This window comes from Aotus nancymaae, unplaced genomic scaffold, assembly GCF_030222135.1.
Source record: "Aotus nancymaae isolate 86718 unplaced genomic scaffold, 86718_ANA_hifiasm-v0.15.2.pri h1tg000108l, whole genome shotgun sequence".
Taxonomy (NCBI): domain Eukaryota; kingdom Metazoa; phylum Chordata; class Mammalia; order Primates; family Aotidae; genus Aotus; species Aotus nancymaae.
In genome coordinates this window covers 10,014,058-10,038,269 of record NW_026988523.1, presented here as the reverse complement: position 1 = coordinate 10,038,269, position 24,212 = coordinate 10,014,058, and the positions used below count along the sequence as shown (strand labels likewise).

At 39.2% G+C, this 24,212-nt stretch overlaps 1 long non-coding RNA gene across 1 annotated transcript in view; it reads left to right on the top strand.

The window, feature by feature from the left end:
- Window positions 1–24,212, top strand: part of LOC135272294 (uncharacterized) — a 217,925-nt gene that overhangs the window by 22,918 nt on the left and 170,795 nt on the right. The window contains exon 2 of the long non-coding RNA XR_010340406.1: window positions 17,575–17,645. This is a non-coding gene — a long non-coding RNA (uncharacterized LOC135272294). The remainder of the gene's footprint in view (window positions 1–17,574; window positions 17,646–24,212) is intronic.

The window sequence follows — 24,212 nt, the reverse complement described above, 5'->3', positions numbered from 1 at the left end:
CCATATATATTTTGAAGGTAGAGTCCATAGAATTTGGATGGAATTTGAAAGAATAAAAATTTAGTAATGACCCCACAATGTAACATCTGTCCACCTTTATGGATCAGCTGTGGCACCTCCTACTCTACAAAGACTTTGTTGAGCACTCCAGGAATCTTTCTGTCTGTCTTCTGGGCAAATATCATTCATGGGCCATTTAGCAAATACTGCCCTGAACCAAGTTTTGTTTTTTAATGCTTCTGTGTCTAGTCTTCCCAGGAAGTCTGAAAATGATTAAAGAGCCAAAACCGTGTCCAGTACTTCTCAACATCTCTGAAAGTTCAAGAAACTGTGTGTAGAACAAAGGGAATAGAAATTATATTCTAATTATTAGTTGTTATAGGATTGTGTGGGCTAGTGTTATTACTCAGGAGGCTTGTCACTGCCATAGGGCTGGGAGTGTGCCCGTGTGAAGAATCCTGAATCTGGACACAAGGGTAGTGGACCTAGGGTTGTGTAAGCACAGCGGCCAGACCAGTCTCTCATGGGAGAAGGTGGGAGTCAAGAGAGCCTGGGTTTCTTCCCACCAGAATGTACTCTGGTTTGTTTGTATAGTGATAAATAGGGAATGTTCCAGCAATGGTAGATGAAGAGAAAAACATAAAAATAAAACAAACAAAAAATAGCCCCAAGCAAGGGGTACAGTGATTTTTAAGCTTCTATTAGTTTTAATGCTTAGAGTTGTTAAAAAGGTTCTGTTTACTTTCAAAGGGTCCCTGAAAACTGGGGACCAACCTTTTTTCAGTTTTCTTTTTGAGAAAGTTACTATTTATTATCCTGAAACCCTGTGTGTGTGTGTGTGTGTGTGTGTGTGTGTGTGTGTGGTGTGTATCTACTTATACTTCAAGACTGATGGGTCATTTTTGATCTACCACCAGGTCTAAATATCCAGGTAAAGAGACAGATAGACAAAGCTCTAAGAGGTGAGGGACATGTGACTGCTCAGTAAGTATTTATTGATTAGTTGGTAAATGACCCTCAGGACTGGGGAATCAGGCCCTAGTCTCAGAGTCAATGGAGAGTCTTACAAAAAGTAGAACTTCTTTAAGGGCTATTCAGCTTGTAGACCAGTGTTTTTTTAAAGCTCTATTCAGATTTATTAATAGGTTATGAGATAAAATCAGTGGGTTGCAAACAGCATTAAAAAACGGAATAAAATAGAATACAAAACATCAAAATGGCTTCATGAAGTAATCATGGTCCTATTTTGTGAAACTTTTTGTTTCATGTTTGTGTATTTATGGTGTGTTTGTGTTCTAGATAACTATGGAAAATATATTTTTAAAAAATTTTAAAATACATTTCCAGAAAGAAAACACTAAGACAATTTGGAGGCAAATGTAAGATTTAATTTAGAGGGAGGCACTTAATTCCTGGAGCCTTTGTGTCCCCAGTGTTCCAAACACACTGAGGCTGGAGGTCTCAGGAGGTAGCCAGGCAGGCTCCAGGGCCATACTCCCCCATGAGTTTGTTAAAGGGAATAGCTGTTGTCTAACTTACACTCTCAGAAAATACACACACATGTGCCAGCACATACACATATCCTCACCCGGAACATAATTCCTTCCCCGCTTCCCCTATTTCTCCTAGAGACATCCCTAAGTCCCAGTAGGTTTTCAGAACTTAACTGTGTCCAAGAATAAAATTCAAGAAAAGGGAGCTGTCATTTTCTTGCCTGAAGCTGCCTATAAGCCTCCATTAAAAAGATCTTCTCCTCCTTCCTCCCTACCATATACTACTGTGTGCTGGAGTCATGCATGAGCCTTTATTAAGCATGCACTTTTAAGCAAGGAGCATTGACTTCCCCTTAATTGAGGCATAATAATTAGAGCATTAGCACATTAGGAGGGTGAGATAGCATGTTTAGCTTTTGTGATTAATTATCTGAGAATTGTAATAAGTTGTTAAAACATTAATTACGCTAGCATGTTTACTGCTCTAGGTTGCACAGGCAATGCTTTGCCATGGCAAGTTGTAGCATGTCTAAGTTGTGGCACATCTAAAGACACAACTGTGATGGGAGGCACAGGTGGTCAGCCGCCATATGTGTTCCTGTGGAGCATCACAGCCCCATCCAAGAGAGCCTGAGTCAAGAGCTGCCCCTTTTCTTCCTGGTCATGTGTGGACTCGGGATGTAGAATAACTATTTTTTCTTTTATTGTAGATTAGATGAAATGAAAACACTGAGCTCTGCAAGTAAAGTGCTTTTTGAATCCCAGAGTTCACTAAAAATATAAAACGTGGCAGGTCTTGGGCAGATATAGGCTTTGGGATCTTCTGCGCAGGCTACCTAATATGGTTCAAATCTGTGTCCCCACCCAAATCTCACGCTGAATTATAATCCCCAATGTTGGAGGTAGGCCTGTTGAGAGGTTATTGAATTATGGGGGTGCTTTCTCATGGTTTAACTCCATCACGCTTGCTGTTGTCATGGCAAGAGTTAGTTATCGTGAGATCTACTTGTTTAAAAGTGTAGCACTTTCCCCTCCTTCCTCCTGCTCTGGCCATGTGAGCTGTGCCTGCTTTCCCTTCCCTTCGGCCATGCTTGTAAATTTCCTGAGGCTTCCTGTGAAGCTGAGTAGACGCCAGCATCATGCTTCCTGTACAGCCTGCAGAATTGTGAGCCAATTAAACTTCTTTTCTTTATAAACTACCCAGTCTGAGATATTTGTTTACAGCAGTGCTAGAACGGACTAAAACACCGCCCTGCAAGGGTGAGTCTTTCTGTGGTGTGGGAAGCAGATCTGCATGAAAGAAGAGGACAGAACAGCTGGCAAAGCCTGGGAACAGGAACTGGGTAGGAGCAAAGACAGAGGGCAAAGGCTCTGGGCAGAAGCCTGAGGTGGTAGGCACTTTCGCTCTGTTTCCCATGTTGTGGGTTGTGGCCACCCATGCTGAAAAGGCATAAACTTACACCAGGTGTGCAGAAAATAATGGCGGCAACCAACTGACTGTAATTTAAAAAGATAACTTACTATTAAGTGAGAAAGCAGCTTAGGGGACCTAACTGAAGGGGTCATTTATTAATGATTGTTTTAGGCTGTTTGTATAGACTTCCTTGGCAAGCAGTTACCTGTTCCTGCTGAGAGAGGAGGTCAGTGTGAGAAGCCCAAGAAGTGTATGGAATATGCATTTTGCCCTAATGCTGAATAATCAGGTGTTAAAAATAAATATTTGGCTTCAGCCAAATATTACCGTTAGAGAATAAACTTCTGGGTTACAAGAAGAAAGATATTTTATTTAAAAAATTTAGTTATTCCAAAAATTTTATTCATGAACACTTTAGGAGTCAAATTTTTAAAAAGTTTGACATTATGGTGCAGAAGCAACAAACTCTCTACTCTGCTACCCCTGGCTGAGCTGTGAGATGACTGTGTTGTACAACTACCGTCCTAAAGCCATGCTCATACTCTGCTGAGTTGCCTGGCGGAGTAGGAATCCTGACCTAAAAGAAAGTAAACACCAATACATTTCTTCAAGATTATTTTGTTAAATGTTATAAATGCCAGATTTCAAAAAAAAAAAAAAAAATTAGCAAAGATTAGAAATACGATTTTATCCAGTCTCTTTTACTCTGGTTAAATTATTAATTACATTGTAATAAACATTTGCAGCTGCAGAAAGGATACAGTGCCCCTCTAAAGTTGTCTAGATAACACACTCCTATTAACTCCCCATTAATTTTCCTATATTTTGCAATTTGAAAGTTCTGAATAATCGGTTTTGTTGATAAACTTAACTTTGACGATCACTTAATTTGTGTAGCATTTTACTCTTGTGATAATAAATGTATATTTAAAATCTAGCTGACATGATTGTAAGGCATAAAGCACATAGGAAGATTTCACTCCAAGGTTCACGTGGAAAGCCTTTCTGTATTTGGAGGTAAATAATCAGATGTTAACAGTAAATTCAAGGAACATGGCTTGTTTATTTTACTAATAGGGTTACCCTGACTAGAAAAGGTAGTGACCTAGAAGATTGTACAATCACTGATCACAGCTACATTCGGGAGTTCCAGAAATGATGTTTACATTGGCCTTCAGTGTTTTAGGCTTGCAGTGGCTACAATTCAAACAGAATAGCAGATTTTGGCCAAGCCCCAAGGTTGAAGGCTGACTTTGGTGCTTCCTAATCCCACTTATAAAAAGTCAATGCAGCTTCTGCATAGGGTAAGTTACCATCATTAAGAGTCAAGAGTTCGGCCGGGCGTGGTGGCTCACGCCTATAATCCCAGCACCTTGGGAGGCCGAGGCGGGTGGATCACGAGGTCAAGAGATCGAGGCCATCCTGGTCAACATGGTGAAACCCCGTCTCTACTAAAAATACAAAAATTAGCTGGGCATGTTGGTGTGTGCCTGTAGTCCCAGCTACTCGGGAGGCTGAGGCAGGAGAATTGCTTGAACCCTGGAGGTGGAGGTTGCGGTGAGCCGAGATCGCGCCATTGCACTCTAGCCTGGGTAACAAAAGCGAAACTCCGTCTGGAAAAAAAAAAAAAAAAGAGTCAAGAGTTCAGGGCTGATGTCCTCTGGGCAGGGTTGAGAAGGTATCGTTTAAACAAAGAGAACTCATATCCGAGACCACACAGAGTTAGGCAGAACCTGGACCCAAGCTTCTCACTCTGATCATCTTGCCATATTCATGAGAGGAAAGCCTCTCCCCTCATCCTACACTGGCCTGATGAAGGGAATACAGGAAGGGGGTCTGTCAGCCTAACCTGCAGCTGGTGGAAGTCAGGAGCCTTCAAACCCTAAGACAGCCTGTAGCTGGAGACGTGGAAGAGTGAGGCAGAGCTCTCTTTCCTTTCAACCCCTGCCTCCTCACTCCAGAAAGATTCTTTCATAACTCCCTAGAGAATGTTCGATTTCAAATATGGAGTGCTTCTTTCTGAGCCTGTTTACCTTGGGAGTTGTTAGGGTCTGCCTTGCCAGGCTGGCTCAAGGTGAGGTTTTCTAGGCTGCAGAGCACCCTGCTGACTTTGAGGCAAAGACCGAATGGGCTTCAGATCCTCTAATGCATACATTCCTTTTCAGTTCAAAGCTTTCCCCCTCACTTTCCTGTTCTTTCTGGCTGCCTTATTCTGCTTCAAGCATTAAATATGATACAATTTGGTTAAATCCCACTAGACCATCACTAGAGCTCAGAAGGTAGAAGTTATCATTATTAAATACATTTCGAGGCTTCTACACATATTTGAGTACAGTAAACATTACAAATTAATGCTTCTAATAATAAACCCAGAATAATTATGCTGTTATTACTAATTGTAATTTATTGCAAACCAATAGCGTGCTAAGTGCTCTGAAGAACATAAGGGTAAAAAACAGCCTCCTGTGAATAGGTGAGTGGGGTGAATGATTTCCCTACTCCTGATATTACCTGCACATTGATACTTACAGAGCTATCAGCAGGACTACCTTCTTACTGATTGTAGGCCAAGTCTGCCCCTTTGACAGTGGCGAAGGAAGAAGAGAGTCTTTGAAGCATTTAAAGGCGATGATGATAACTATTCCCTTTTGTGATCTATGAGATTATGATTCACATGGCTGGTATCAAATGGCATTGGATATTATTAGTTAGCTTTTCATGTATCCATCAGTCTCTCTACTGGGTAATATGCCCCTTGAGATTTAAACCATTTTATGTCTCCTCATGACTGTTACAATGTCTTAATTTAATTTATTGTAAGAGTTCTTAAAATGGAGTGTGTGTGTGTGTGTGTGTGTGTGTGTGTGTGTGTGTCTTTTGGTCCCTACTAAACTGTGCATTCTTTGAGGTTCAAGACAATGTCTTATTTATCTTTGCATATCCTTTTCTTAGCAGTGTTCTATCCTCCCTACCTGCAAATATTTAATTGATTAAATATTAGCTATGTTAACTTTTCTCATAGTTCTGATATCCTTACACATTAATTTGATGTGTGATTCTCCATTTAATCATCATTCGATCATCTATTGATTTATGAAATGTTGGTGTCTTTATGTTAAACACTGTGCTAAATGCCAAGGATATAGGCAAAACCAGACAGACAAGTTTGTGACCTCTTCAAATTTATTTTCTAGTTAGACAGACAACAATCAAGGAGGCATATGAACAGGCAGGCTAACTTCAGACCGCCGTTGAGTGCCGATAAGTAAATGGGGACTGAAGGATGTCTTAGGGGAAGAAGACCACTTCAAAGAGAATATTCAGAGACAAACTCTGATAGGGAGAAGGCCTGGGTTTCCCCACAGATGTTCTGGGAGGATGCTAGGGGGAGGCCAAAATCATTTAGCCTGCTAAATTTGCTCTAATTTATTTATTCATTCAATCATTTCCTAATTCATTTGCCATTTGTTGAACCCATGAGTATAGGGCTCTGAATCTGACTTTGAGGATCCAGAGGTGAGTATGACCTGGTACTTGCCTTTGAGGAATTTACAGTCTAGTGACGGACAGTGATACGAAGACTCAGACAGTAGATTCCAGTGAGCACCAGAGTGAAGGGAGCAGGATTATAACTCACTTCATATTTGCTCAGCTCCTGGCCCAGGGCCCTCAGTGACCATTTGTGGAACCACATTGAATGGAATGGGTGGAATAGAAGCTTCAGATAAGAGAGAGGATGCAGGCGGGGAGGTAAAGAGGTAGAAGTCACTGCAAACTTGGGCAGTTTAATGCTTTAAATAGGGCTGTGGTCAGGAGCTGTACAGCAGTCTCGTTCTTCATTTGAATTTACTCCCTGCAAGATTAATTGCTGAAGTCCTTCAGAAAGCATCAGGGAAGTACTGCTTTCCCAGATGATATTCTGATTTAGTGAGGTTTGTGCTACGACATACTTCTCAGAGGAGAAACGAGATTTTATATCCCTCATATTTCTCACAGAGCATATTAGAGTGCTTGTGTGTGTATATATGTGTATATATGTATGTGGGTATATGTGTGTGTATGTAAGTGTATATGTATGTGGGTGTGTGTGTATATATGTATATATGTATGTGTATGTATGTGTGTTTATATATGTGTATATGTATGTATGTGTGTATATGTGTGTATACATGTGTATATGTATGTGTGTGTATGTGCGTATGTGTGTGTATATGTGTATATATGTGTATATGTATGTGGGTATGTGTGTGTATATGTGTGTGTATATGTGTATATGTATGTATGTGTGTATTCATGTGTATATGTATGTGTGTATATGTGTGTATATGTATGTGGGTATATGTGTATGTGTATGTATGTGTATATGTATGTGGGTATGTGTGTGTGTATATATGTATGTGTATGTATATGTGTGTGTATATATGTGTATATGTATGTATGTGTGTATATGTGTGTATACATGTGTATATGTGTGTGTGTGTATATGTATGTGTGTGTATATATGTATATATGTGTATATGTATGTGGGTATGTGTGTATATATGTATGTGTGTGTATATGTGTATATATGTATGTGTGTGTATATATATGAATATATGTATTTGGTTGTTTGACTTGAAGTCTAGAACCAACAAAGGAAATAGATTTTGGGTTTCTTAAAGGATCTACCCTTTGTCCCCTAAAAGAAGATGTGCCACAAGAATGTCAAAAGACAGTTTAAAAGGAGAAATGCAGGATTATGTGTTCCTCCTGGTTATTGCATATAAATCGTTTCCTTGCTTGAAAGATCATGTTCCGTGGGGACCAGCAAGTAACTGGCTTAATATTGTTGGTCTCTGTGCAATAGAGTGAATTGAGTTCTTCCCCCCAGTAGAGGGGTGATTGTGTCTAGAATACCAAGCACAGGGGGTGGGCATTAATTAGGGCTAACGGCCTGTAATTGGAGCTGCCTTTATTTCTCCTTCCCTTCTCCAAGCTTGAGACTGTCAGAAGGCTCGTTTTCACTGAAGCATCATAATTAACGCTGAGTCTAATGTGAAAGGCAGATGAGGTTGAAGCCCAAAATAGCTCAGAGCTACCCAAGGGCGTATGTGTGCAGAGCTGTGGGGAGCAGGAGTGGGGAAAGAGGAGGCTGGCATTTAAGTTGACCTCCAAATCCTTTTAGAGAGGAAGTTTGGGGATCAACACTGCTGTCCCCACTTCGGGTTCCTGGAATGAGTATTCTAAAATACTGAAATATGCACTGAGCAACTGATATTTCAGAATCCTGGGCCCTGGAAGCCACAGGAACCATACATGGCAAGTCTCAGAAGCTCTGCTTTGGTTTTTTCTTGTATGTAAGGGCAGATTTCTTCCCTCATGAAACTGATATCTTTTTTGGATGGAAGCACAGAGACCAGGGAGGGCTGGTAAATGTAATAATGTCTGCAAAGCCCTCAGAGTGTGTTGGAAGAAAATTCAGGGTATTTCTCTTATTACTGCTGGTCTTCCAATTCCCCTGAACTCTGAGAACCCATTTAAGTGATTACTTCATGAGGAGCCTAGTAGAAAAGCAAGACTAATATATTTCTTCACTTGGCAGCTCCCACACAGCAAAGGACCTTAGGTGCACTTGCAATCACTATCACATTCTCACTCTTTCCCCCTCAGTTCTATGTAGAACATAATGAACTAAATGCTTGCGATTTATCTCTTAGGAAGACCGAATTTCGTAAACCTTCCTGCAGGTGGCTTGTAGCACCCCTTGTACATATACATAAATATTTACTTAATTATATGACCTTGGAGAACTGGGAGAAAAATGAGATAGGGGGATTGTGTCTGCCACATCCTGACCTCAGGCCTGCACTTAAGATTAAGAGAGAGGAACCATAGGAAAAGAGAAAACTGGAACTGTTGAATCGTCTACAAATTCTAAGTCAGACTTCCTTGAGGATGCTTATTTGGAGTATTAAGACATGAAGTCTTCAGCTTAATTTCCATCCTGAACCATTTATTGAGAGGGGATCCCTAAATGTATGCAATTTTTTCTCTTCCCATCAAAGAGAAGTGTCACATAATGCTAGAAGTAAAAAGAAAAAAGATAATGATTGCTAACTTGCTTGGGGGATGATCGACATGTTGGGGGTATTCTCTTATTAAATTTGCTGCTACAGGGTGGTCCCTTGACTTGGGAACCTTAAAACACGCAGCCTCCTCTGGTGAAGATGGGAAATGGCACCCAGGGTATTTACAGCTGACTGAAGATTCACAAATGCTAGGAACCCACATGCAGAAAACAGCTGCTTTGTTTCTGTAGACTCTTTCTATGCCTTAGCTTTTTTTTTTTTTTTTTTTTTTTTTGATCTTCCTCTTTCATTTGAGCGGTAACTTATTGTGTTATTAAGTTGCTTCAGCATAGATTTCTCTGGATATTTCGGATTTTTATTCTGATGCTTGACCGTGTTGCCAATCAAGTCATATTAAAATGAGTCTGAATTAGTATAAAGCCACTGTTTTCCAGTTTTCAAACTCTCATTGAAATTTAGTAATTTACCTGTGCTGAAATACTTGAAAGTGCAAGTAGCATGAACCAAAGCCAGTCAATGTAAACATGTTAGAGGTGCTTGAGGGAGAGTCACTGGGTAGCTATGAACATGACTGAGGGCACGTTTGGGGCTCAGGGGCTACATGCAGACAGAGGGTTGATTGAAGAGTGGTGCTTAGCTGGTACACATTGGCCGGTGTGGCTCCATGGAACCAGTTCTGATGGGTGTGGACCTGATGTACTGGTGGTTTCATTGCTTGAGTTTCACATCTGCATGCAGCTGGTATTTTGGTTTTGGTGGTGGCAGCAAGATGTTTTTAAGGAAAGATAGCATTACTCTCCATATACCATATACTGAATCCTAAAAGGTTGGAGATGAGGTACCAGATCTCTGCACTTTCTTCATAATAAATCTTTAGTGAGATAGTACTCTTTACTATTTTTTGCCAGCTTTTCTTAAACATTAGAAGTTTGAGAAGCATGAGAAAATGGGTTGTTTTCAGGAATCCTCAAGTTTTATGTAGAGAGAACAGGACAGAGTTGTGGCAAGAGATTAGCAGATAGGGCTGCAAACAGGCCGGTTGTGAAGGACTTTGAAAGCCATGTTGAAACTGTAAGGCAAAGAACACCAAGATCTTAGGTTAAAGCCTCAGCTCCATTGTTTAGCCACCTATGAGGCTCTGGAAAAGAACATCAGCTCTCTATTTTCAGCTTGTTCATCTGTTAGATGGGGAAAATTTATCACTAACAAGACACAAGATACTTTCCATATTTTTGCTCTGCTATCCTTGGTCTGTCAGGTTAGATCCTCTCATGGTTTCAGGAGAGCTGTTGCAGTCCCTTGCATTACATAATTACACGTTACAAAGGGCTGCGTTGGTCTGAAGGCCAACACAGGACTACTGTATTTCACAGAGTCTAAGTTGTCATTGACTATAAAATGCACCATTGTTTTGTATACCACCGTGAAAGAAATAGCACAACCAATTAGATTATGACACCCTATTGGTTGTAAAATGCATCCTTAGTTTTCTGATTAGTGAAATACAATATGCAATATATTTCACTAGTGTTTTTAAAAATGTTTCTGTGAGCTTTAACCATACCATTCCCCCTCTGCCAGCAGACTTCCCAGTCTCTGGAATTACCACTGTATCTGCCCTATCTCATGAATGTCCTCCTATTCTTTTGTCTCCTGGGCCTTTGGATGTTTGTATCACCACAGCTACTGCTGGAGCTGCGGCACCCTGGGCCCGTTCTGTGCAAGCAAACACCACTTTGCTACGTCTTTGGCTATTCCCACCAATTCCGCACTTAGAAGAAGCACCACATTATCAGTTACTTTTTAATGGGGCAGATGTTTACCAATGGGAGACAGAGAGTGGGAAGAGTCTTGTGGAAAAATTCCTTTTCTCTTTCTTCTGTGATAGCCTGTTCTGAAGCATGGATTTTTGATGTAGCTTGTCTAGAGGCATCTCAAGTAGCCGAGTGAATTTGTTTTACTTTGTGAAATGGTGGCCAACCTGGAAAAGCATCCGTTTTTATTTACTTCTCATTATTACCTGTCTCACCGCCTCCTTCCTTCACTCCCTAGGCCTGGCATTTCACCTCCCAATAATATATTAACACTTAAGCCTTGCCTTAGATTCCCTATTATGGAAACAGGCTGCCACAGCCACCACATTACCTCAAGCCAATCAGTATTAATTCTGGTTACTTGGGGGAAAGTGAACTCCAGAAGAAAACCAGGGCTCTCCCAATATGGAAGAGATATGATGTGGCCACTATTGAGTGGACAATTGACAGTGTTTGATTAGTACCTGTCCTGCCACACTGGGTTGTTTTAAGAGTTAAATGAGGGCCAGACATGGTGGCTCAAGCCTGTAATCCCAGCACTTTGGGAGGCCGAGGCAGGTGGATCACGAGGTCAAGAGATCGAGACCATCCTGGCCAACATGGTGAAATCCTGTCACTACTAAAAATACAAAAATTAGCTGGGTGTGGTGGCGTGCGCCTGTAGTCCCAGCTATTCAGGAGGCTGAGGCAGGAGAGTTGCTTGAACCCAGGAGGCAGAAGTTGCAGTGAGCCAAGATTGTGCCACTGCACTCCAGCCTGACACCTGGCAACAGAGTGAGACTCTGTCTCAAAAAGAAAAAAAAAGTTAAATGAGATAATGAGATGTGAACATGCTCATTTAAATATTAAATAACATAAACATGTGGAGTTGTCATTAGACTTAGATCTATTTACAAGTTCCAGAATCTTGTCAATTCACTCATTTAGCAAAAATTATTTAATGAGCACATGCTGTATGCCGGTTGTGATACATACATGACTACATGAATATAGTAGTTCTTCTCATATAGTAGCTTCTTGTCTGTAGAGTATATGAGTAAGTAAATTACATGTATTACAATTTTCTAAAGAGAAATAAAGAGTGTGTTGTGAGAATGAGGGAGGCAAATCTAACTTGTATTTGGGAAGTCGGACAAAACTAAAACCTGGAGGATGACTAGGAATAGGTGATGGATGGAGAGGTGTGTTAGGTAGACAGAAAATCATATATGGAGGTGAAGGGGCGAGTGAAAGCATGGCATTAATTATCATGGCTGGGATGGTAGAGGCCAATTTATGAAGTGTGAGTTGCAGGAAATTTGGATTTATTTGTGAGGATGATGAAAAGTCATTGAAATGTTTAAGAAGGCTTGTTTCAATAATAATAGAATGAATGGACTATTGTAGGCAGGGAAGACAGAACAGGAAGCAAATAAGGAAATTGAGATACTACTACATAATGTGGCATTTCTTTTTATTTGTTTCATTTAATGTTGAATTTTTATTAGTATGAATTTTCTTCCTAATTTAGTGTTTCATGAATATTATAGACCCCACCCATGTCCCTAATGGTAGAATTTGAAAGTCGAGGTTGACACTTTTAGGTAAAGGATGGAAGGAATATTTGTGGTCATTACCCCACACAATCACCTGCTTAGTGGCTCTAACTTTCCTTTTTATCTGTGCTGTTCTGATTAGATTAAGGGATACCAATAAAGGCAAGGTCAATAATGTGACTCCCCAGGGGAGCCAATTACCCCTGCAGAGGAAACCACAGGCTTTATCTCAATACATGGCTGATCATCTGCAGCCATGAGCCACTGGACATGGGCATATCCACTGGTTCACTTACTCACTCTTCCTTCCTTTCTTCCTTCCTTCCTTTCTTCCTTCCTTCCTTCCTTCCCTCCCTCCCCTCCCTCCTTACTTCCCTCCCTCCCTCCCTCCCTCCTTCCCTCCCTCCCTCCCTTAGTTAAGGCTGATAAAATACAATATCACAATCTTTTCTCAACGGTGGCCCCTACCCCTGAAACACTGGGCAGGATCATCCTGGCTTGGGAAAACCAAAGAGGTAGCCCCACCCTTTGAAAACAAGGAAGAAACAGTCTTGCTCCCTGGACCTGTGGTGAGAGTGGCAGCCTTTATAATCTCTGAATCTTTGGGGTCAATTTTTCCTTTTCCTTGAAGAATAGTATGCATTTGCAGCCAAATAGCTTTGTGGTCTGGTCTTGCAGAATCCAGGAAATCTGACAGAATTCCTTCATTACATTCTGCTTTCTCTATCTCCTTTGGATTAGACTAGCCATGTCTTTGCTGGTATAATCCCATCTCTATTCCTGGCTTCTGTTAAAATGGCCAGTAAAGTTCATGAGTCATACTCATGATCTCTTTATCAAATGGATGTTCATCCACAACCTTAGTGTCCTCTGCAGAACAATATTTCTCATTTTTTTCTCAATATGGATAGGCTTAGAATTTTTAAAATCTTCAAGTTCTGGTTCATTTTTCTTGACAATTCTTTTTTCCAATTAATCTGTCTCCTATCACAATTTACTATTAGTAGTCAGAAGGAACCAAGCTATTCCTTCAACATTTTGCTTAGAAATCTCCTCAGCTTAATATCCAATTTTATCACTCATGAGTTCTACTTTCCACAAAACACTGGAACACAGTTCAGCCAAGTTCTTTGCCACCTCATAAAAAGGATTACCTTACCTCCATTTTCCAATAAAATATTCTTAATTTGTTTTTTCTGAGACAACACCAGAATAGTCTTCAATGCCTATATTCCTGGCATACTCCTAAAAACTCTTCCAATCTCTACCCATTATCCAGTTTCAAAGCTACCTTCACATTTTTAGGCATTTATTACAGTAGTACCCTACTTCTTGGTACCAAAATCTGTCTTGGTCAGCTTAGGCTGCCATAACAAATTACCATCAGGTGGGAGGTTAAATAACAGATGTTTATTTTCTCACAGTATTCAGAAAGCTGGACTAATAATATCAAAGAACCCCCTGACTTGGTTCCTGGTGAAGGCTCTTTTCCTGGCTTGCAGAGAGTTGCCTTCTTGCTGTGGTCTCACATGGCCTTTGTGTGAGCAGAAAGGATATTCATAAGCTCTCTGGTGTCTCTTCTTATAAAAATACTAATTCCATCATGAAGGCCTCAACCTAATGACCTTATCTAACCCTCATCACCTTCCAAAGGTTCTATTTCCAAATGCCATCATATTGTAGGTTAGGGTTTCAGCATTCATATATTGGGAGGCAGACAAGCATTCAATTTATAACCCACCCATCCTCCATCCCTCTGTCCCTCCCTCCCTCCCTCCCTCCCTCCCTCCCTCCCTTCCTCCCTTCCTTCCTTCCTTCCTTCCATCCATCCATCTTTTTTTTTAAATTTAACCTGCATTTATTGAACATCCATGGATGAGCTAAACTGTTAGGTGCTATTGGCATGAAGGTCAACTAATACAGGTCTTGTTTCAATGAGGTCTAGTAAGGAAAGAGAGATTTTAAAAAATTAAAAATACCAGCCTAGTACGAGTGCTATAAGAGAGTTATATAGAAGTGCTATGAAAGTACAGAAAAGAAATACACAGCTTCATAAATATAAACTCTCAACTCAGGTATTAGAGGTAGGATTAGGCTTGGTACCACAGATAGAGGGAATCACACAAGAAGACTGTAAGGGCATGTGACATCATGGTGTGTGCTGGGAACAGAAAGATTTCAATAAATAAAAAGACATGCATGACTTTGGGAAGAGTCAACAAATGAAGCTGAAAAGGTGTGGATTGTGAATGCTCCTGTGCCATGGTAAAAAGTTTGAGTTTATCTTGAAGGTAATATGAGACTCTGAAGGTTTTAACAGGGGATTGACATAAAGAGATTTGCATTTTTGGAATGTGGATGAATTTGGAAGTATGTTTGTGGGGCACATAGGCAAGATTGAAAGCAGAGAGACAATTATGATGGAATTTATTTCAAACCTGTTCTCAGTGTTGTTTTTCTTGGTGATGAGGAATCAGTAGAAGCACTTATTGTTGCCTATACAGGGTGTTATGTAGATGTGGAGAAGGAAAGCTAAACTATTGAGGTTTGGATAAGGGCATAAATATAGACAATATTCAAGAGAAGATCCTCACCATATGTGAGAGACAGGTTCCAGAAGACTTAATTTCTTGGTGATTAAGAAAATTTATAAATTCAATAATGATAATAAAACTTGTGCTTCTTTTAACCACTTATTTATAAAGTAAATGCTTTCCCCCCTTTAATTGCCAAGATCAAGAATATCAACTATTCTAAAATAATGTTGCATGTTAATTTTGTGAAAGGACCTTATTTCCCTACAGCAGAGAGAGCATGGCTTGTCACAGTTGATGGTGACAAATATTAAAGTTCATGAACTATGAGTATTTGTGATGGTATATTTTGGAATATTTTTAAAAGTTTTCCTCTGACCTTGAGTTAAAACCAAGGAGTAAATGGAAACGTCATTACACTTCCTAAACTTTCCTGAAGACTTTCCATTTTGGATTTGTAAGATTAACTTTGATGTAATTCAAACATTCCTTTTTTCTTCAAATAAACATTTATTCATTTACTATTCTATAAATAGGTAAAATTCTAATGGATGATTCTCCTCTCATCTTTTTCAGAAAAAAATATACTGTTCATTCATTGTCCCTCCCTGAATGGAGGAAGGACATTTAATTTGCATGACACTTTCATTTGCAAGAAGTCAGTAACCTCCAGTATTTTTAGCTCCTTTTGAAAGTCCATTAGTAATGTTGCTTTTTCTTGAGACCTTTTCTGCTTTATGCACTGACATCAGCATTTTTGTGGTTTCTCCTAGGACCTATGAGAGAGTTGCTCGGGTGGCTCCTTTTTCACTCATGTTCCTATTCATAAACTCTTCCTAGATTTTCTTAAGCTTCTATCTTTGATTTTTCATTTATTAACTCTTGTTCTCATTTTATTCTTCCTTAATATCAGAGTTACTTCTAGGATACGCATGTTTCCAAATAGCCACTTATATGCTTCACAAGTTTAAGATCTCACACCTGTATTCTCTTCAGTGATTGTGTGACTAACTCCTAGATGTCGAACATGAGAGCTGTGTGGGATTAATGCTGTACAGTGACATACAGAATTTGTAGGCACACAGTGATGAATGCTATATTCAAAAGAGCTATAATTCTGGTTGACAGAGTGTGATTGCCTGATTTTAAATCCAGGCAAATTATAGGGTAGAAACAACTTGTGGTGGAAATGTCTTAATAGTTTATTTATTAAACACAGGGAATTTTAAAACTTACTGAATAAAAGAATGGGTGGTGTCAATTCTATTTGCTTCATCAATTGAAACTTGAAGCTCACTATGGTGTGAGGCCAGAGAAAAGAAAGTCTGTGAAATGATTTTCATTCATCTAGTTGCTACACTTTCTGTTTTCTGCCAATAGTGCTAACGACTATTAGGCCCAAGTATGACACGTGGTGCATCAAAGAGTTAAAGATAAAAGCACTGGTTACATATTGACAAATTGAAATAAGACTAAATTTTGTCCCACATAACAGATTTTAACTTCAATTTTTAACTGAGGACATTTACTATGTGAGGCAAGAATAACCACAAATGATTAAGCATTCAATTTATGACAGAAGGTCTTCCAGGAAGTCCAGAAAATATTTATTTCTCATCTAGAATTAAAAAGACTTAAAGTGAAAGAAAACCAAATAAAGTGACTATCTTGTGGAGGAGCATCAGTAGACATTTGATGAATTATACGGGCAAAGTCACATGACCTGCTAGCTTATATAGCAAATATTTGTGCAGTAGCAATTAAGAGGTAGAAGTAGAAATGGAAAAGTTATGGAAATAAAAAGACAGTGAACTTCTGCATATCCTGGTGGTGTAGCTGCCTTGGCTGTTGTGAATAGTGCTACAATGAACATGGGAGTGCAAACATCTCTTCAACAAACTGATTTCAAGTCTTTTAATACTCAGAAGTGGGATTGCTGGATTATATGGTAATTCTATTTTTCGTTTCTTGAGGAAGATCCATAATGTTTTTCATAATATATGTACCAATTTACATTCCCACCAATAGTATACAACAATTCTGTCTTAGTCTGTTTTCTCCTGAAACTAGGTAATTTATTTTAAAAAGAGGGTTTTTTGTTTGTTTGTTTTGACTCACAGTTCTGGAGACTTGGGAAGTTCAGAATTGGGCAGCAGCATCAAGTAGGCTTCTAGGGAGGGCTTCACGCTGCATAGTAACAGGGCAGAAGGCATCACAGGGTGAGGGGGGCAAGAATGTGCCAGCTCAAGTCTGTCGTCCTCCTATAAAGCCACCAGTCTCACTCCCATGATGACCTATTAATCCATTAACCCATTAACCCATGAAAAAGTTAATTCATTCATGACACCTTTGCCCAAATCATCTGTTAAAGACCCTTTCTCTTAATATTACCACAGTGGCATTACATTTCAATGTGAGTTTTGGAGAAAAAAAAAACGTTCAAACCATAACAGGTTCCCTTTACCCACATCCTTGCCCCAACACTTATATCTTGTCTTCTTTATAACAGCTTCTATGCTTTGAATGTGTCCCCTACAAAGCATGTATTGAAAACTTAGTCCCCAGTGCAACAGGGTTGAGAGATGGTGACTTAGGGGAGGCATTTATGTCATCAAGCCTCTACTCTCATGAATGGAATGAGGCCAATTATAAAAGGTTTTGCAGTTGTGAGTTTGACCTTTTGCTCCCTTGCTCTTTACCTCTCTTGCCCTGCCAGGAGATAATGTCGTAAGAAGGCCCTCACCAGATCCTGACACCTTGACGTTGGATTTCCCAGTCTCCAGAATGGTGAGAAATAAATTTCTATTGTTCATAAATTACTCAATCTGTGATATTCTGTTATAGCAATGCAAAACAAATGAAGACAGAAATGGGTACCAGAACTGGGGTGTTCTATAATCAATTTCTAAAAATGTGGAACAGCTTTGGAACTGAGTAATGGGTAGAGGCTGGAAGAATTTGGACGATCGGACTAGAAAAAGCCGAGATTGACATGAATGGTCCATTATGGCAATTCTGATAAGATCTAAAAGGAAATAGCTGTAGAAATAGCCTAAGTCTTCTGAGGGATTATTTAAATGACTATGATCAGAATGTTGGTAAAAATACGGACAATAAAGGCTTTTCTGATGAGGTCTCAGATGGAAATGAAGAACAAGATAGTCAAAACTTAAATAAAGGATACTCTTGTTATGCAGCTATAAATAACTTAGTGGAATTATGTTAATGCCTTAGAACATTTGTGGAAGGCAGAATTAGGACCTTGAGGGCAAAGTTTCCAGGTAGGTACCCCAAGGACTTCAGTATTTGCTGCCCAGGGCTATCCTACCTTAGAACTCTGCTCTTTGCATTCCAGTGCAGCACTCCTTGGTTGCCCCAGCTATGGCTAAAGAAGGCTCAGATGCAGCTTGTGCTGCCACTCTGGGGAGTGCAAGTGATCATTCTTGGTGGGGTCCACATGGTCTTGACTCTGTAGTGCAGAGTGTGTAGCTTGTGGGGTCATTGTGGCCTCCACCCATTTCAAAGAATGTTCCAGACAGGCCAGCAGCCAGTCAGAAACCTGCTGTAGGGTCAGAGGACTTTCAAGAACTCACACTAATGCAGTGCTTAGTAGAGCTGTGAGAATGGGGCCACCATCAAGATTCCAGAATTACACAGCTACTGGAGTGAGATGCTAGCCTGGTAGATCTGCAGGTGTGAAACTCCAACCTGTGAGCTGTTGTGTGGGCAGAGTCTAGCAAAACCATAGAGGCAGAGATGCCTGAGACTTTGTGGGCCCAACTTCTCCCCTCCCCGCTGCACCTTTGAGTGCAATGCCCTTCCTGCCCCATGTGGTACCTTTGGTACCCAGGAAGTGCATCGGGCAGGATTTGGCATCCATCACACTCAAGTTTGAATACAGGCATTGCCCCTACCTCAAGGAGGTGGGACATGAAGTGAAAGATTATTTTGGATATTTGGTGATTAATGTTTTTCTTGGTGGGTTTTGGTCTTATTTGGCACAAGTTACCCATCTTTTCCTGCCTCTTTTTCCCTTTTGGGATGGAAATATATATCCTATGCCTTTCCCACCATTGTATTGTGGAAGCAGATAATTATTTTAATTTCACAGGCTCACTTTCTTTCTAACTGAAGGGCTATTACTAACCTCTCCTATAGTGTAGATCTGCTTGTGATAAATTATTTCAACTTATTTGTGTCTGAAAAAAAAATCTGTTTTGCCTTCAGTTTGACAGATATTTTCACTGGGTATAGAATTCTCTCTTGACAGATTTTTCTTTCAGCTTTTAAAAGATATTCTGCTACTGTTCTGTTTGATATTATTTCTAACAAGATATCTGTTGTCAGTCTTTTTTTTTTTTTTTTTTTTGGTATAATGTTCCTTGGTGTGGGTTTTTGTTTGTTTTTCATACCTAAGGTTGATTGAGCTTCTTGGTTCTGTGGACAGTTTTTTATCACATAAAGAAAAAACCTGCCCTTACTTCTTCAAATAGTTTTTTTCTGTAACCCTATTTTACATTTTTTTAAGGGCTTGAATTACATGAAAATCAGATGGTTGAAGGTGTTCGATACGGTTTCTTTTTCTTATGTTTTCTTTCTCAGTGTTACTTTTAGTAAGTTTCTATTGCTATGTTTTCAATTTTTTTCCCCTGTAGGCTCTAATCTGCTTTTAATCCCATCCAGTGCACTTTTCATCCCACATACTGTAGATTTATCTGTAGAAGTTCAATCTAGATTTTTTAAATGTCCTCCTTGTCTCTACTTGTCATTTGTAATCTTTCCTCTATATATTTCAAGAAATGGAACATAGGTATAATAATTGTTTTAATGTCATTGCCTACTAATTGTATCATTCATGTTATTTATATATCTATTTTTACTGATTCACTTTTTTCCTTATTAGAGGTTTTATTTTTCAGCTTCTTTGCATGCCTTCTAATTTTTGATTGGATGACAGCCATTTTGCTGAATTATAAAATATCTAGCATTTATATTTGTAAATATAATCATATATTTATATTTATTCAGTTACATTACTTGAAAATCATTTAATCTTTCTGAGGCATGATTTTAAGCTTTTTTAGGTGGCATTAGAGAAGATTTAATCCAGGAATGGCTTTCCCCAACTCCTATGGCAATGTCCACATGAATTGTAACATTTCCTACTCTGGATGGTGGCAATATAAACCATGTCAGGCTATGTGTAAATTCTGCGAATTTTCTCCTCTGTTGATTTTGGGTGCTTCTTTTCTTAGAATTGGGTAGTTTCTTTACCAATGCTCTCATAGGTACTCAGCTGAGGATTTGAGATGAAGTCTCTGTAGTTCTCTGGATTTGTTTTTCAGTGGAGATTTCTCCTCTCTAGTACATTGCCATTTGAACTTGGCCACAATGGCTTCCCCAGTCTCGTATCTGTATTTCTTTTTATTTTATTTTTTACTTTTTAAATTATACTTTAAGTTTTGGGGTACATGTGCAGAACGTACAGGTTTATTACATAGGTATACAGGTACCATGGTGATTGGCTGCATCCATCACCCCATCATCTACATTAGGTATTTCTCCTAATGCTATCTCTCCCCTATCCCTCCACACCCTGTTATCCTTCCCCTAGTCCCCCAACCCCAGGGACCAGTGTGTGATATCCCCCTCCCTGTGTCCATGTGTTCTCATTGTTCAGTCCCCACTTACGAGTGAGAATATGTGGTGTTTGGTTTTCTGTTCTTGTACCAGTTTGCTGAGAATGATGGTTTCCAGCTTCATCCATGTCCCTGCAAAGGACATGAACTCATCCTTTTTTATGGCTACATAGTATTCCATGTTGTATATGTGCCACATTTTCTTTACCCAGTTTATCATTGATGGGCATTTGCTTTGGTTCCAAGTCTTTGCTGTTGTGAACAGTGCTACAATAAACATATGTGTGCATGTGTCTTTATAATAGAATGATTTGTAATCCTTTGGGTATATACCCAGTAATGGGATTGCTGGGTCAAATGGTATTTCTAGTTTTAGATCCTTAAGAAATCACCCCACTATCTTCCACAATGGTTGAACTAATTTACACTCCCACCAACAGTGTCAAAGTGTTCCCAATTTCTCCACATCCTCTCCAGCATCTGTTGTCTCCTGATTTTTTAATGATCACCATTCTAACTGGTGTGAGATGGTATCTCAATGTGGTTTTGATTTGTATTTCTCTAATGACCAGTGATGATGAGGTTTTTTTCATATGTTTGTTGGCTGCATAAATGTCTTCTTTTGAGAAGTGTCTGTTCATATCCTTCACCTACTTTTTGATGGGGTTGTTTTTTTTCATGTAACTTTAAGTTTTTATAGATTCTGGATATTAGCCCTTTATTAGATGGGTAGATTGCAAAAATTTTCTCCCATTCTGTAGGTTACCTGTACACCTTGATGATAGTTTCTTTTGCTGTGCAGAAGCTCTTTAGTTTAATTAGATCCCATTTGCCTATTTTGGCTTTTGTTGCCATTGCTTTTGGTGTTTTAGTCACGAAGTCCATGCCCATGCCTATGTCCTGAATGTTACTGCCTAGGTATTCATCTAGAGTTTTTGTGGTGTTAGGTCTCATGTTTAAATACTTAATCCATCTAGAGTTAATTTTTGTATAAGGTGTAAGGAAGGGATGCAGTTTCAGCTTTCTGAATATGGCAGCCAGTTTTCCCAACTCCATTTATTAAATAGGGACTCCTTTCCCCATTTCTTGTTTTTGTCAGGTTTGTCAAAGATCAGATGGTTGTAGATGTGTGGCATTCCTTCTGAGGCCTCTGTTCTGTTCCATTGGTCTGCATCTCTGTTTTGATACCAGTACCATGCTGTTTTGAATACTGTAGCTTGTGTTATAGTTTGTATTATACTTTGTAGTCAAATAGTGTGATGCCTCCAGCTTTTTTTTTTTCTTTTTGTTTAGAATTGTCTTGGCTATGTTGGCTCTTTTGGGTTCCATATGAAGCTTATGGTGGTTTTTTCCAATTCTGTGAAGAAAATCAGTGGTAGTCTGATGGGGATAGCATCGAATCTATAAAGTACTTTGGGCATTATGGCCATTTTCACAATATTGATTCTTCCTAACCGTGAGCATGGAATGTTTTTCCATCCGTTTGTGTCCTCTCTTATTTCCTTCAGCAGTGGTTTGTAGTTCTCCTTAAAGAGATTCTTCACATCCCTGGTTAGTTGTATTCCCAGGTATTTTATTCTCTTTGTAGCAATTGTGAATGGGAGTTCACTCAAGATTTGGCTCCCTGTTTGTCTGTTATTGGTGTATAGGAATGCTTGTGATTTTTGCACACTGATTTTGTATCCTGAGACTTTGCTAAAGTTGCTTATCAGCTTAAGGAAATTTTGGACTGAGATGATGGGGTCTTCTAAACATACAGTCATGTCATCTGCAAATAGAGACAATTTGACTTCCTCTTTTCCTAATTGAATACATTTTATTTCTTTTCCTTGCCTGATTTCCCTGGCGAGAACTTCCAATCATAAGTTGAATAGGAGTGGTGAGAGAGGGCATCCTTGTCTTGTGCTGGTTTTCAAAGGGAATGCTTCCAGGTTTTCCCATTCAGTATGATATTGGCTGTGAGTTTGTAATAAATAGCTCTTATTATTTTGAGATACGTTCTATCAATACCTAGTTTATTGAGAGTTTTTAGCAAAAGGGCTGTTGAATTTTGTCAAAGGCCTTCTCTCCATCTGTTGAGATAATCATGTGGTTTTTGTCTTTGGTTCTCTTTATGTGATGGATTACATTTTTTGATTTGCATATGTTGAACCAGCCATGCATCCCAGGGATGAATCTGACTTGTTCATGATAGATGAGCTTTTTGATGTGCTGCTGGATTTGGTTTGCCGGTATTTTACTGAGGAATTTTGCATCAATGTTCTGCATGGATATTGAGCATTTTTGCATCAATGTTCAGCCTGGATTTTTCTTTTTTAGTTGTATCTCTGCCAGGTTTTGGTATCAGGATGATGTTGGTTTCATAAAATGAGTTAGGGAGGATTCCCTCTTTTTGTATTGTTTGGAATGGTTTCGGAAGAAATGACACCAGCTCCTCTTTGTACTTCTGGTAGAATTCGTCTGTGAACCTGTCTGGTCCTGGACTGTTTTTGGTTGGTAGGATATTAATTGCTGCCACAATTTCAGACCTTGTTATTGGTCTATTCAGGGATTCTACTTCTTCCTGGCTTATTCTTGGGAGGGTGTAAGTGTCCAGGAATTTAGCCATTTCTTCTAGATTTTTGGGTTTATTTGCATAGAGGTGTTTATAGTGTTATTTCTGTGGGATTGGTGGTGATAGCCCCTTTATCATTTTTATTTGCATCTATTTGATTCTTCTCTCTTTTCTTCTTTGTTAGTTTGGCTAGTGGTCTATCTATTTTGTTGATCTTTTCAAAAAACCAGCTCCTGGCTTCGTTGATTTTTTTAAGTTTTTTTTGTGTGTCTTTTTCTCCTTCAGTTCTGATCTGATCTTAGCTGTTTCTTCTTCTGCCACCTTTTGAATTTGTTTGATCTTGCTCCTCTAGTTCTTTTAATTGTGGTGTTAGGGTGTAGATTTCAGATCTTTCCTTATTTCTGTTGTGGGCATTTAATGCTATAAATTTCCTTCTACACACTTCTTTAAATGTGTCCCAGAGATTTTTGTACATTGTGTCTTCATTCTGATTGGTTTTGAAGAACATCCTTATTTCTGCCTTCATTTCATTATTTATCCAGTAGTCATTCAGGAGCGTGTTTTTCAGTTTCCATGTAGTTGTGCAGTTTTGAGTGAGTTTCTTAATCCTGAGTTCTAATTTGATTGCACTGTGGTCTGAGAGACTGTTTTGTTTTCCGTTCTTTTGCATTTGCTGAGGAGTGTTTTACTTCCAAGTATGCGGTCAATTTTGGCATTAGTGTGATGGGGTGCTGAGAAGACTGTATATTCTGTGGATTTGTGGTGGAGAGTTCTGTAGGTGTCTGTTAGGTCCATTTGGTCCAGATCTGAGTTCAAGTCCTAGATATCCTTTTTATTTTTCCATCTCATTGATCTGTTGAATATTGACAGTGGGGTGTAAAGACTCCCAATATTATTGTGTGGGAGTCTAAGTCTCTTTCTAGGTCTTTAACAACTTGCTTTTTGTATCTGGGTGTTCCTTTATTGGGTGCATATATATTTAGTTTAGTTAGCTCTTCTTGTTGCATTGATCCCTTTACCATTATGTAATGCCCTTCATTGTCTCTTTTGATCTTTGTTGGTTTAAAGTCTGTTTTATCAGAGACTAGGATTGCAATCCCTGCTTTTGTTTGTTTTTTTTTTTTTTTGAGACGGAGTTTCACTCTTGTTACCCAGGCTGGA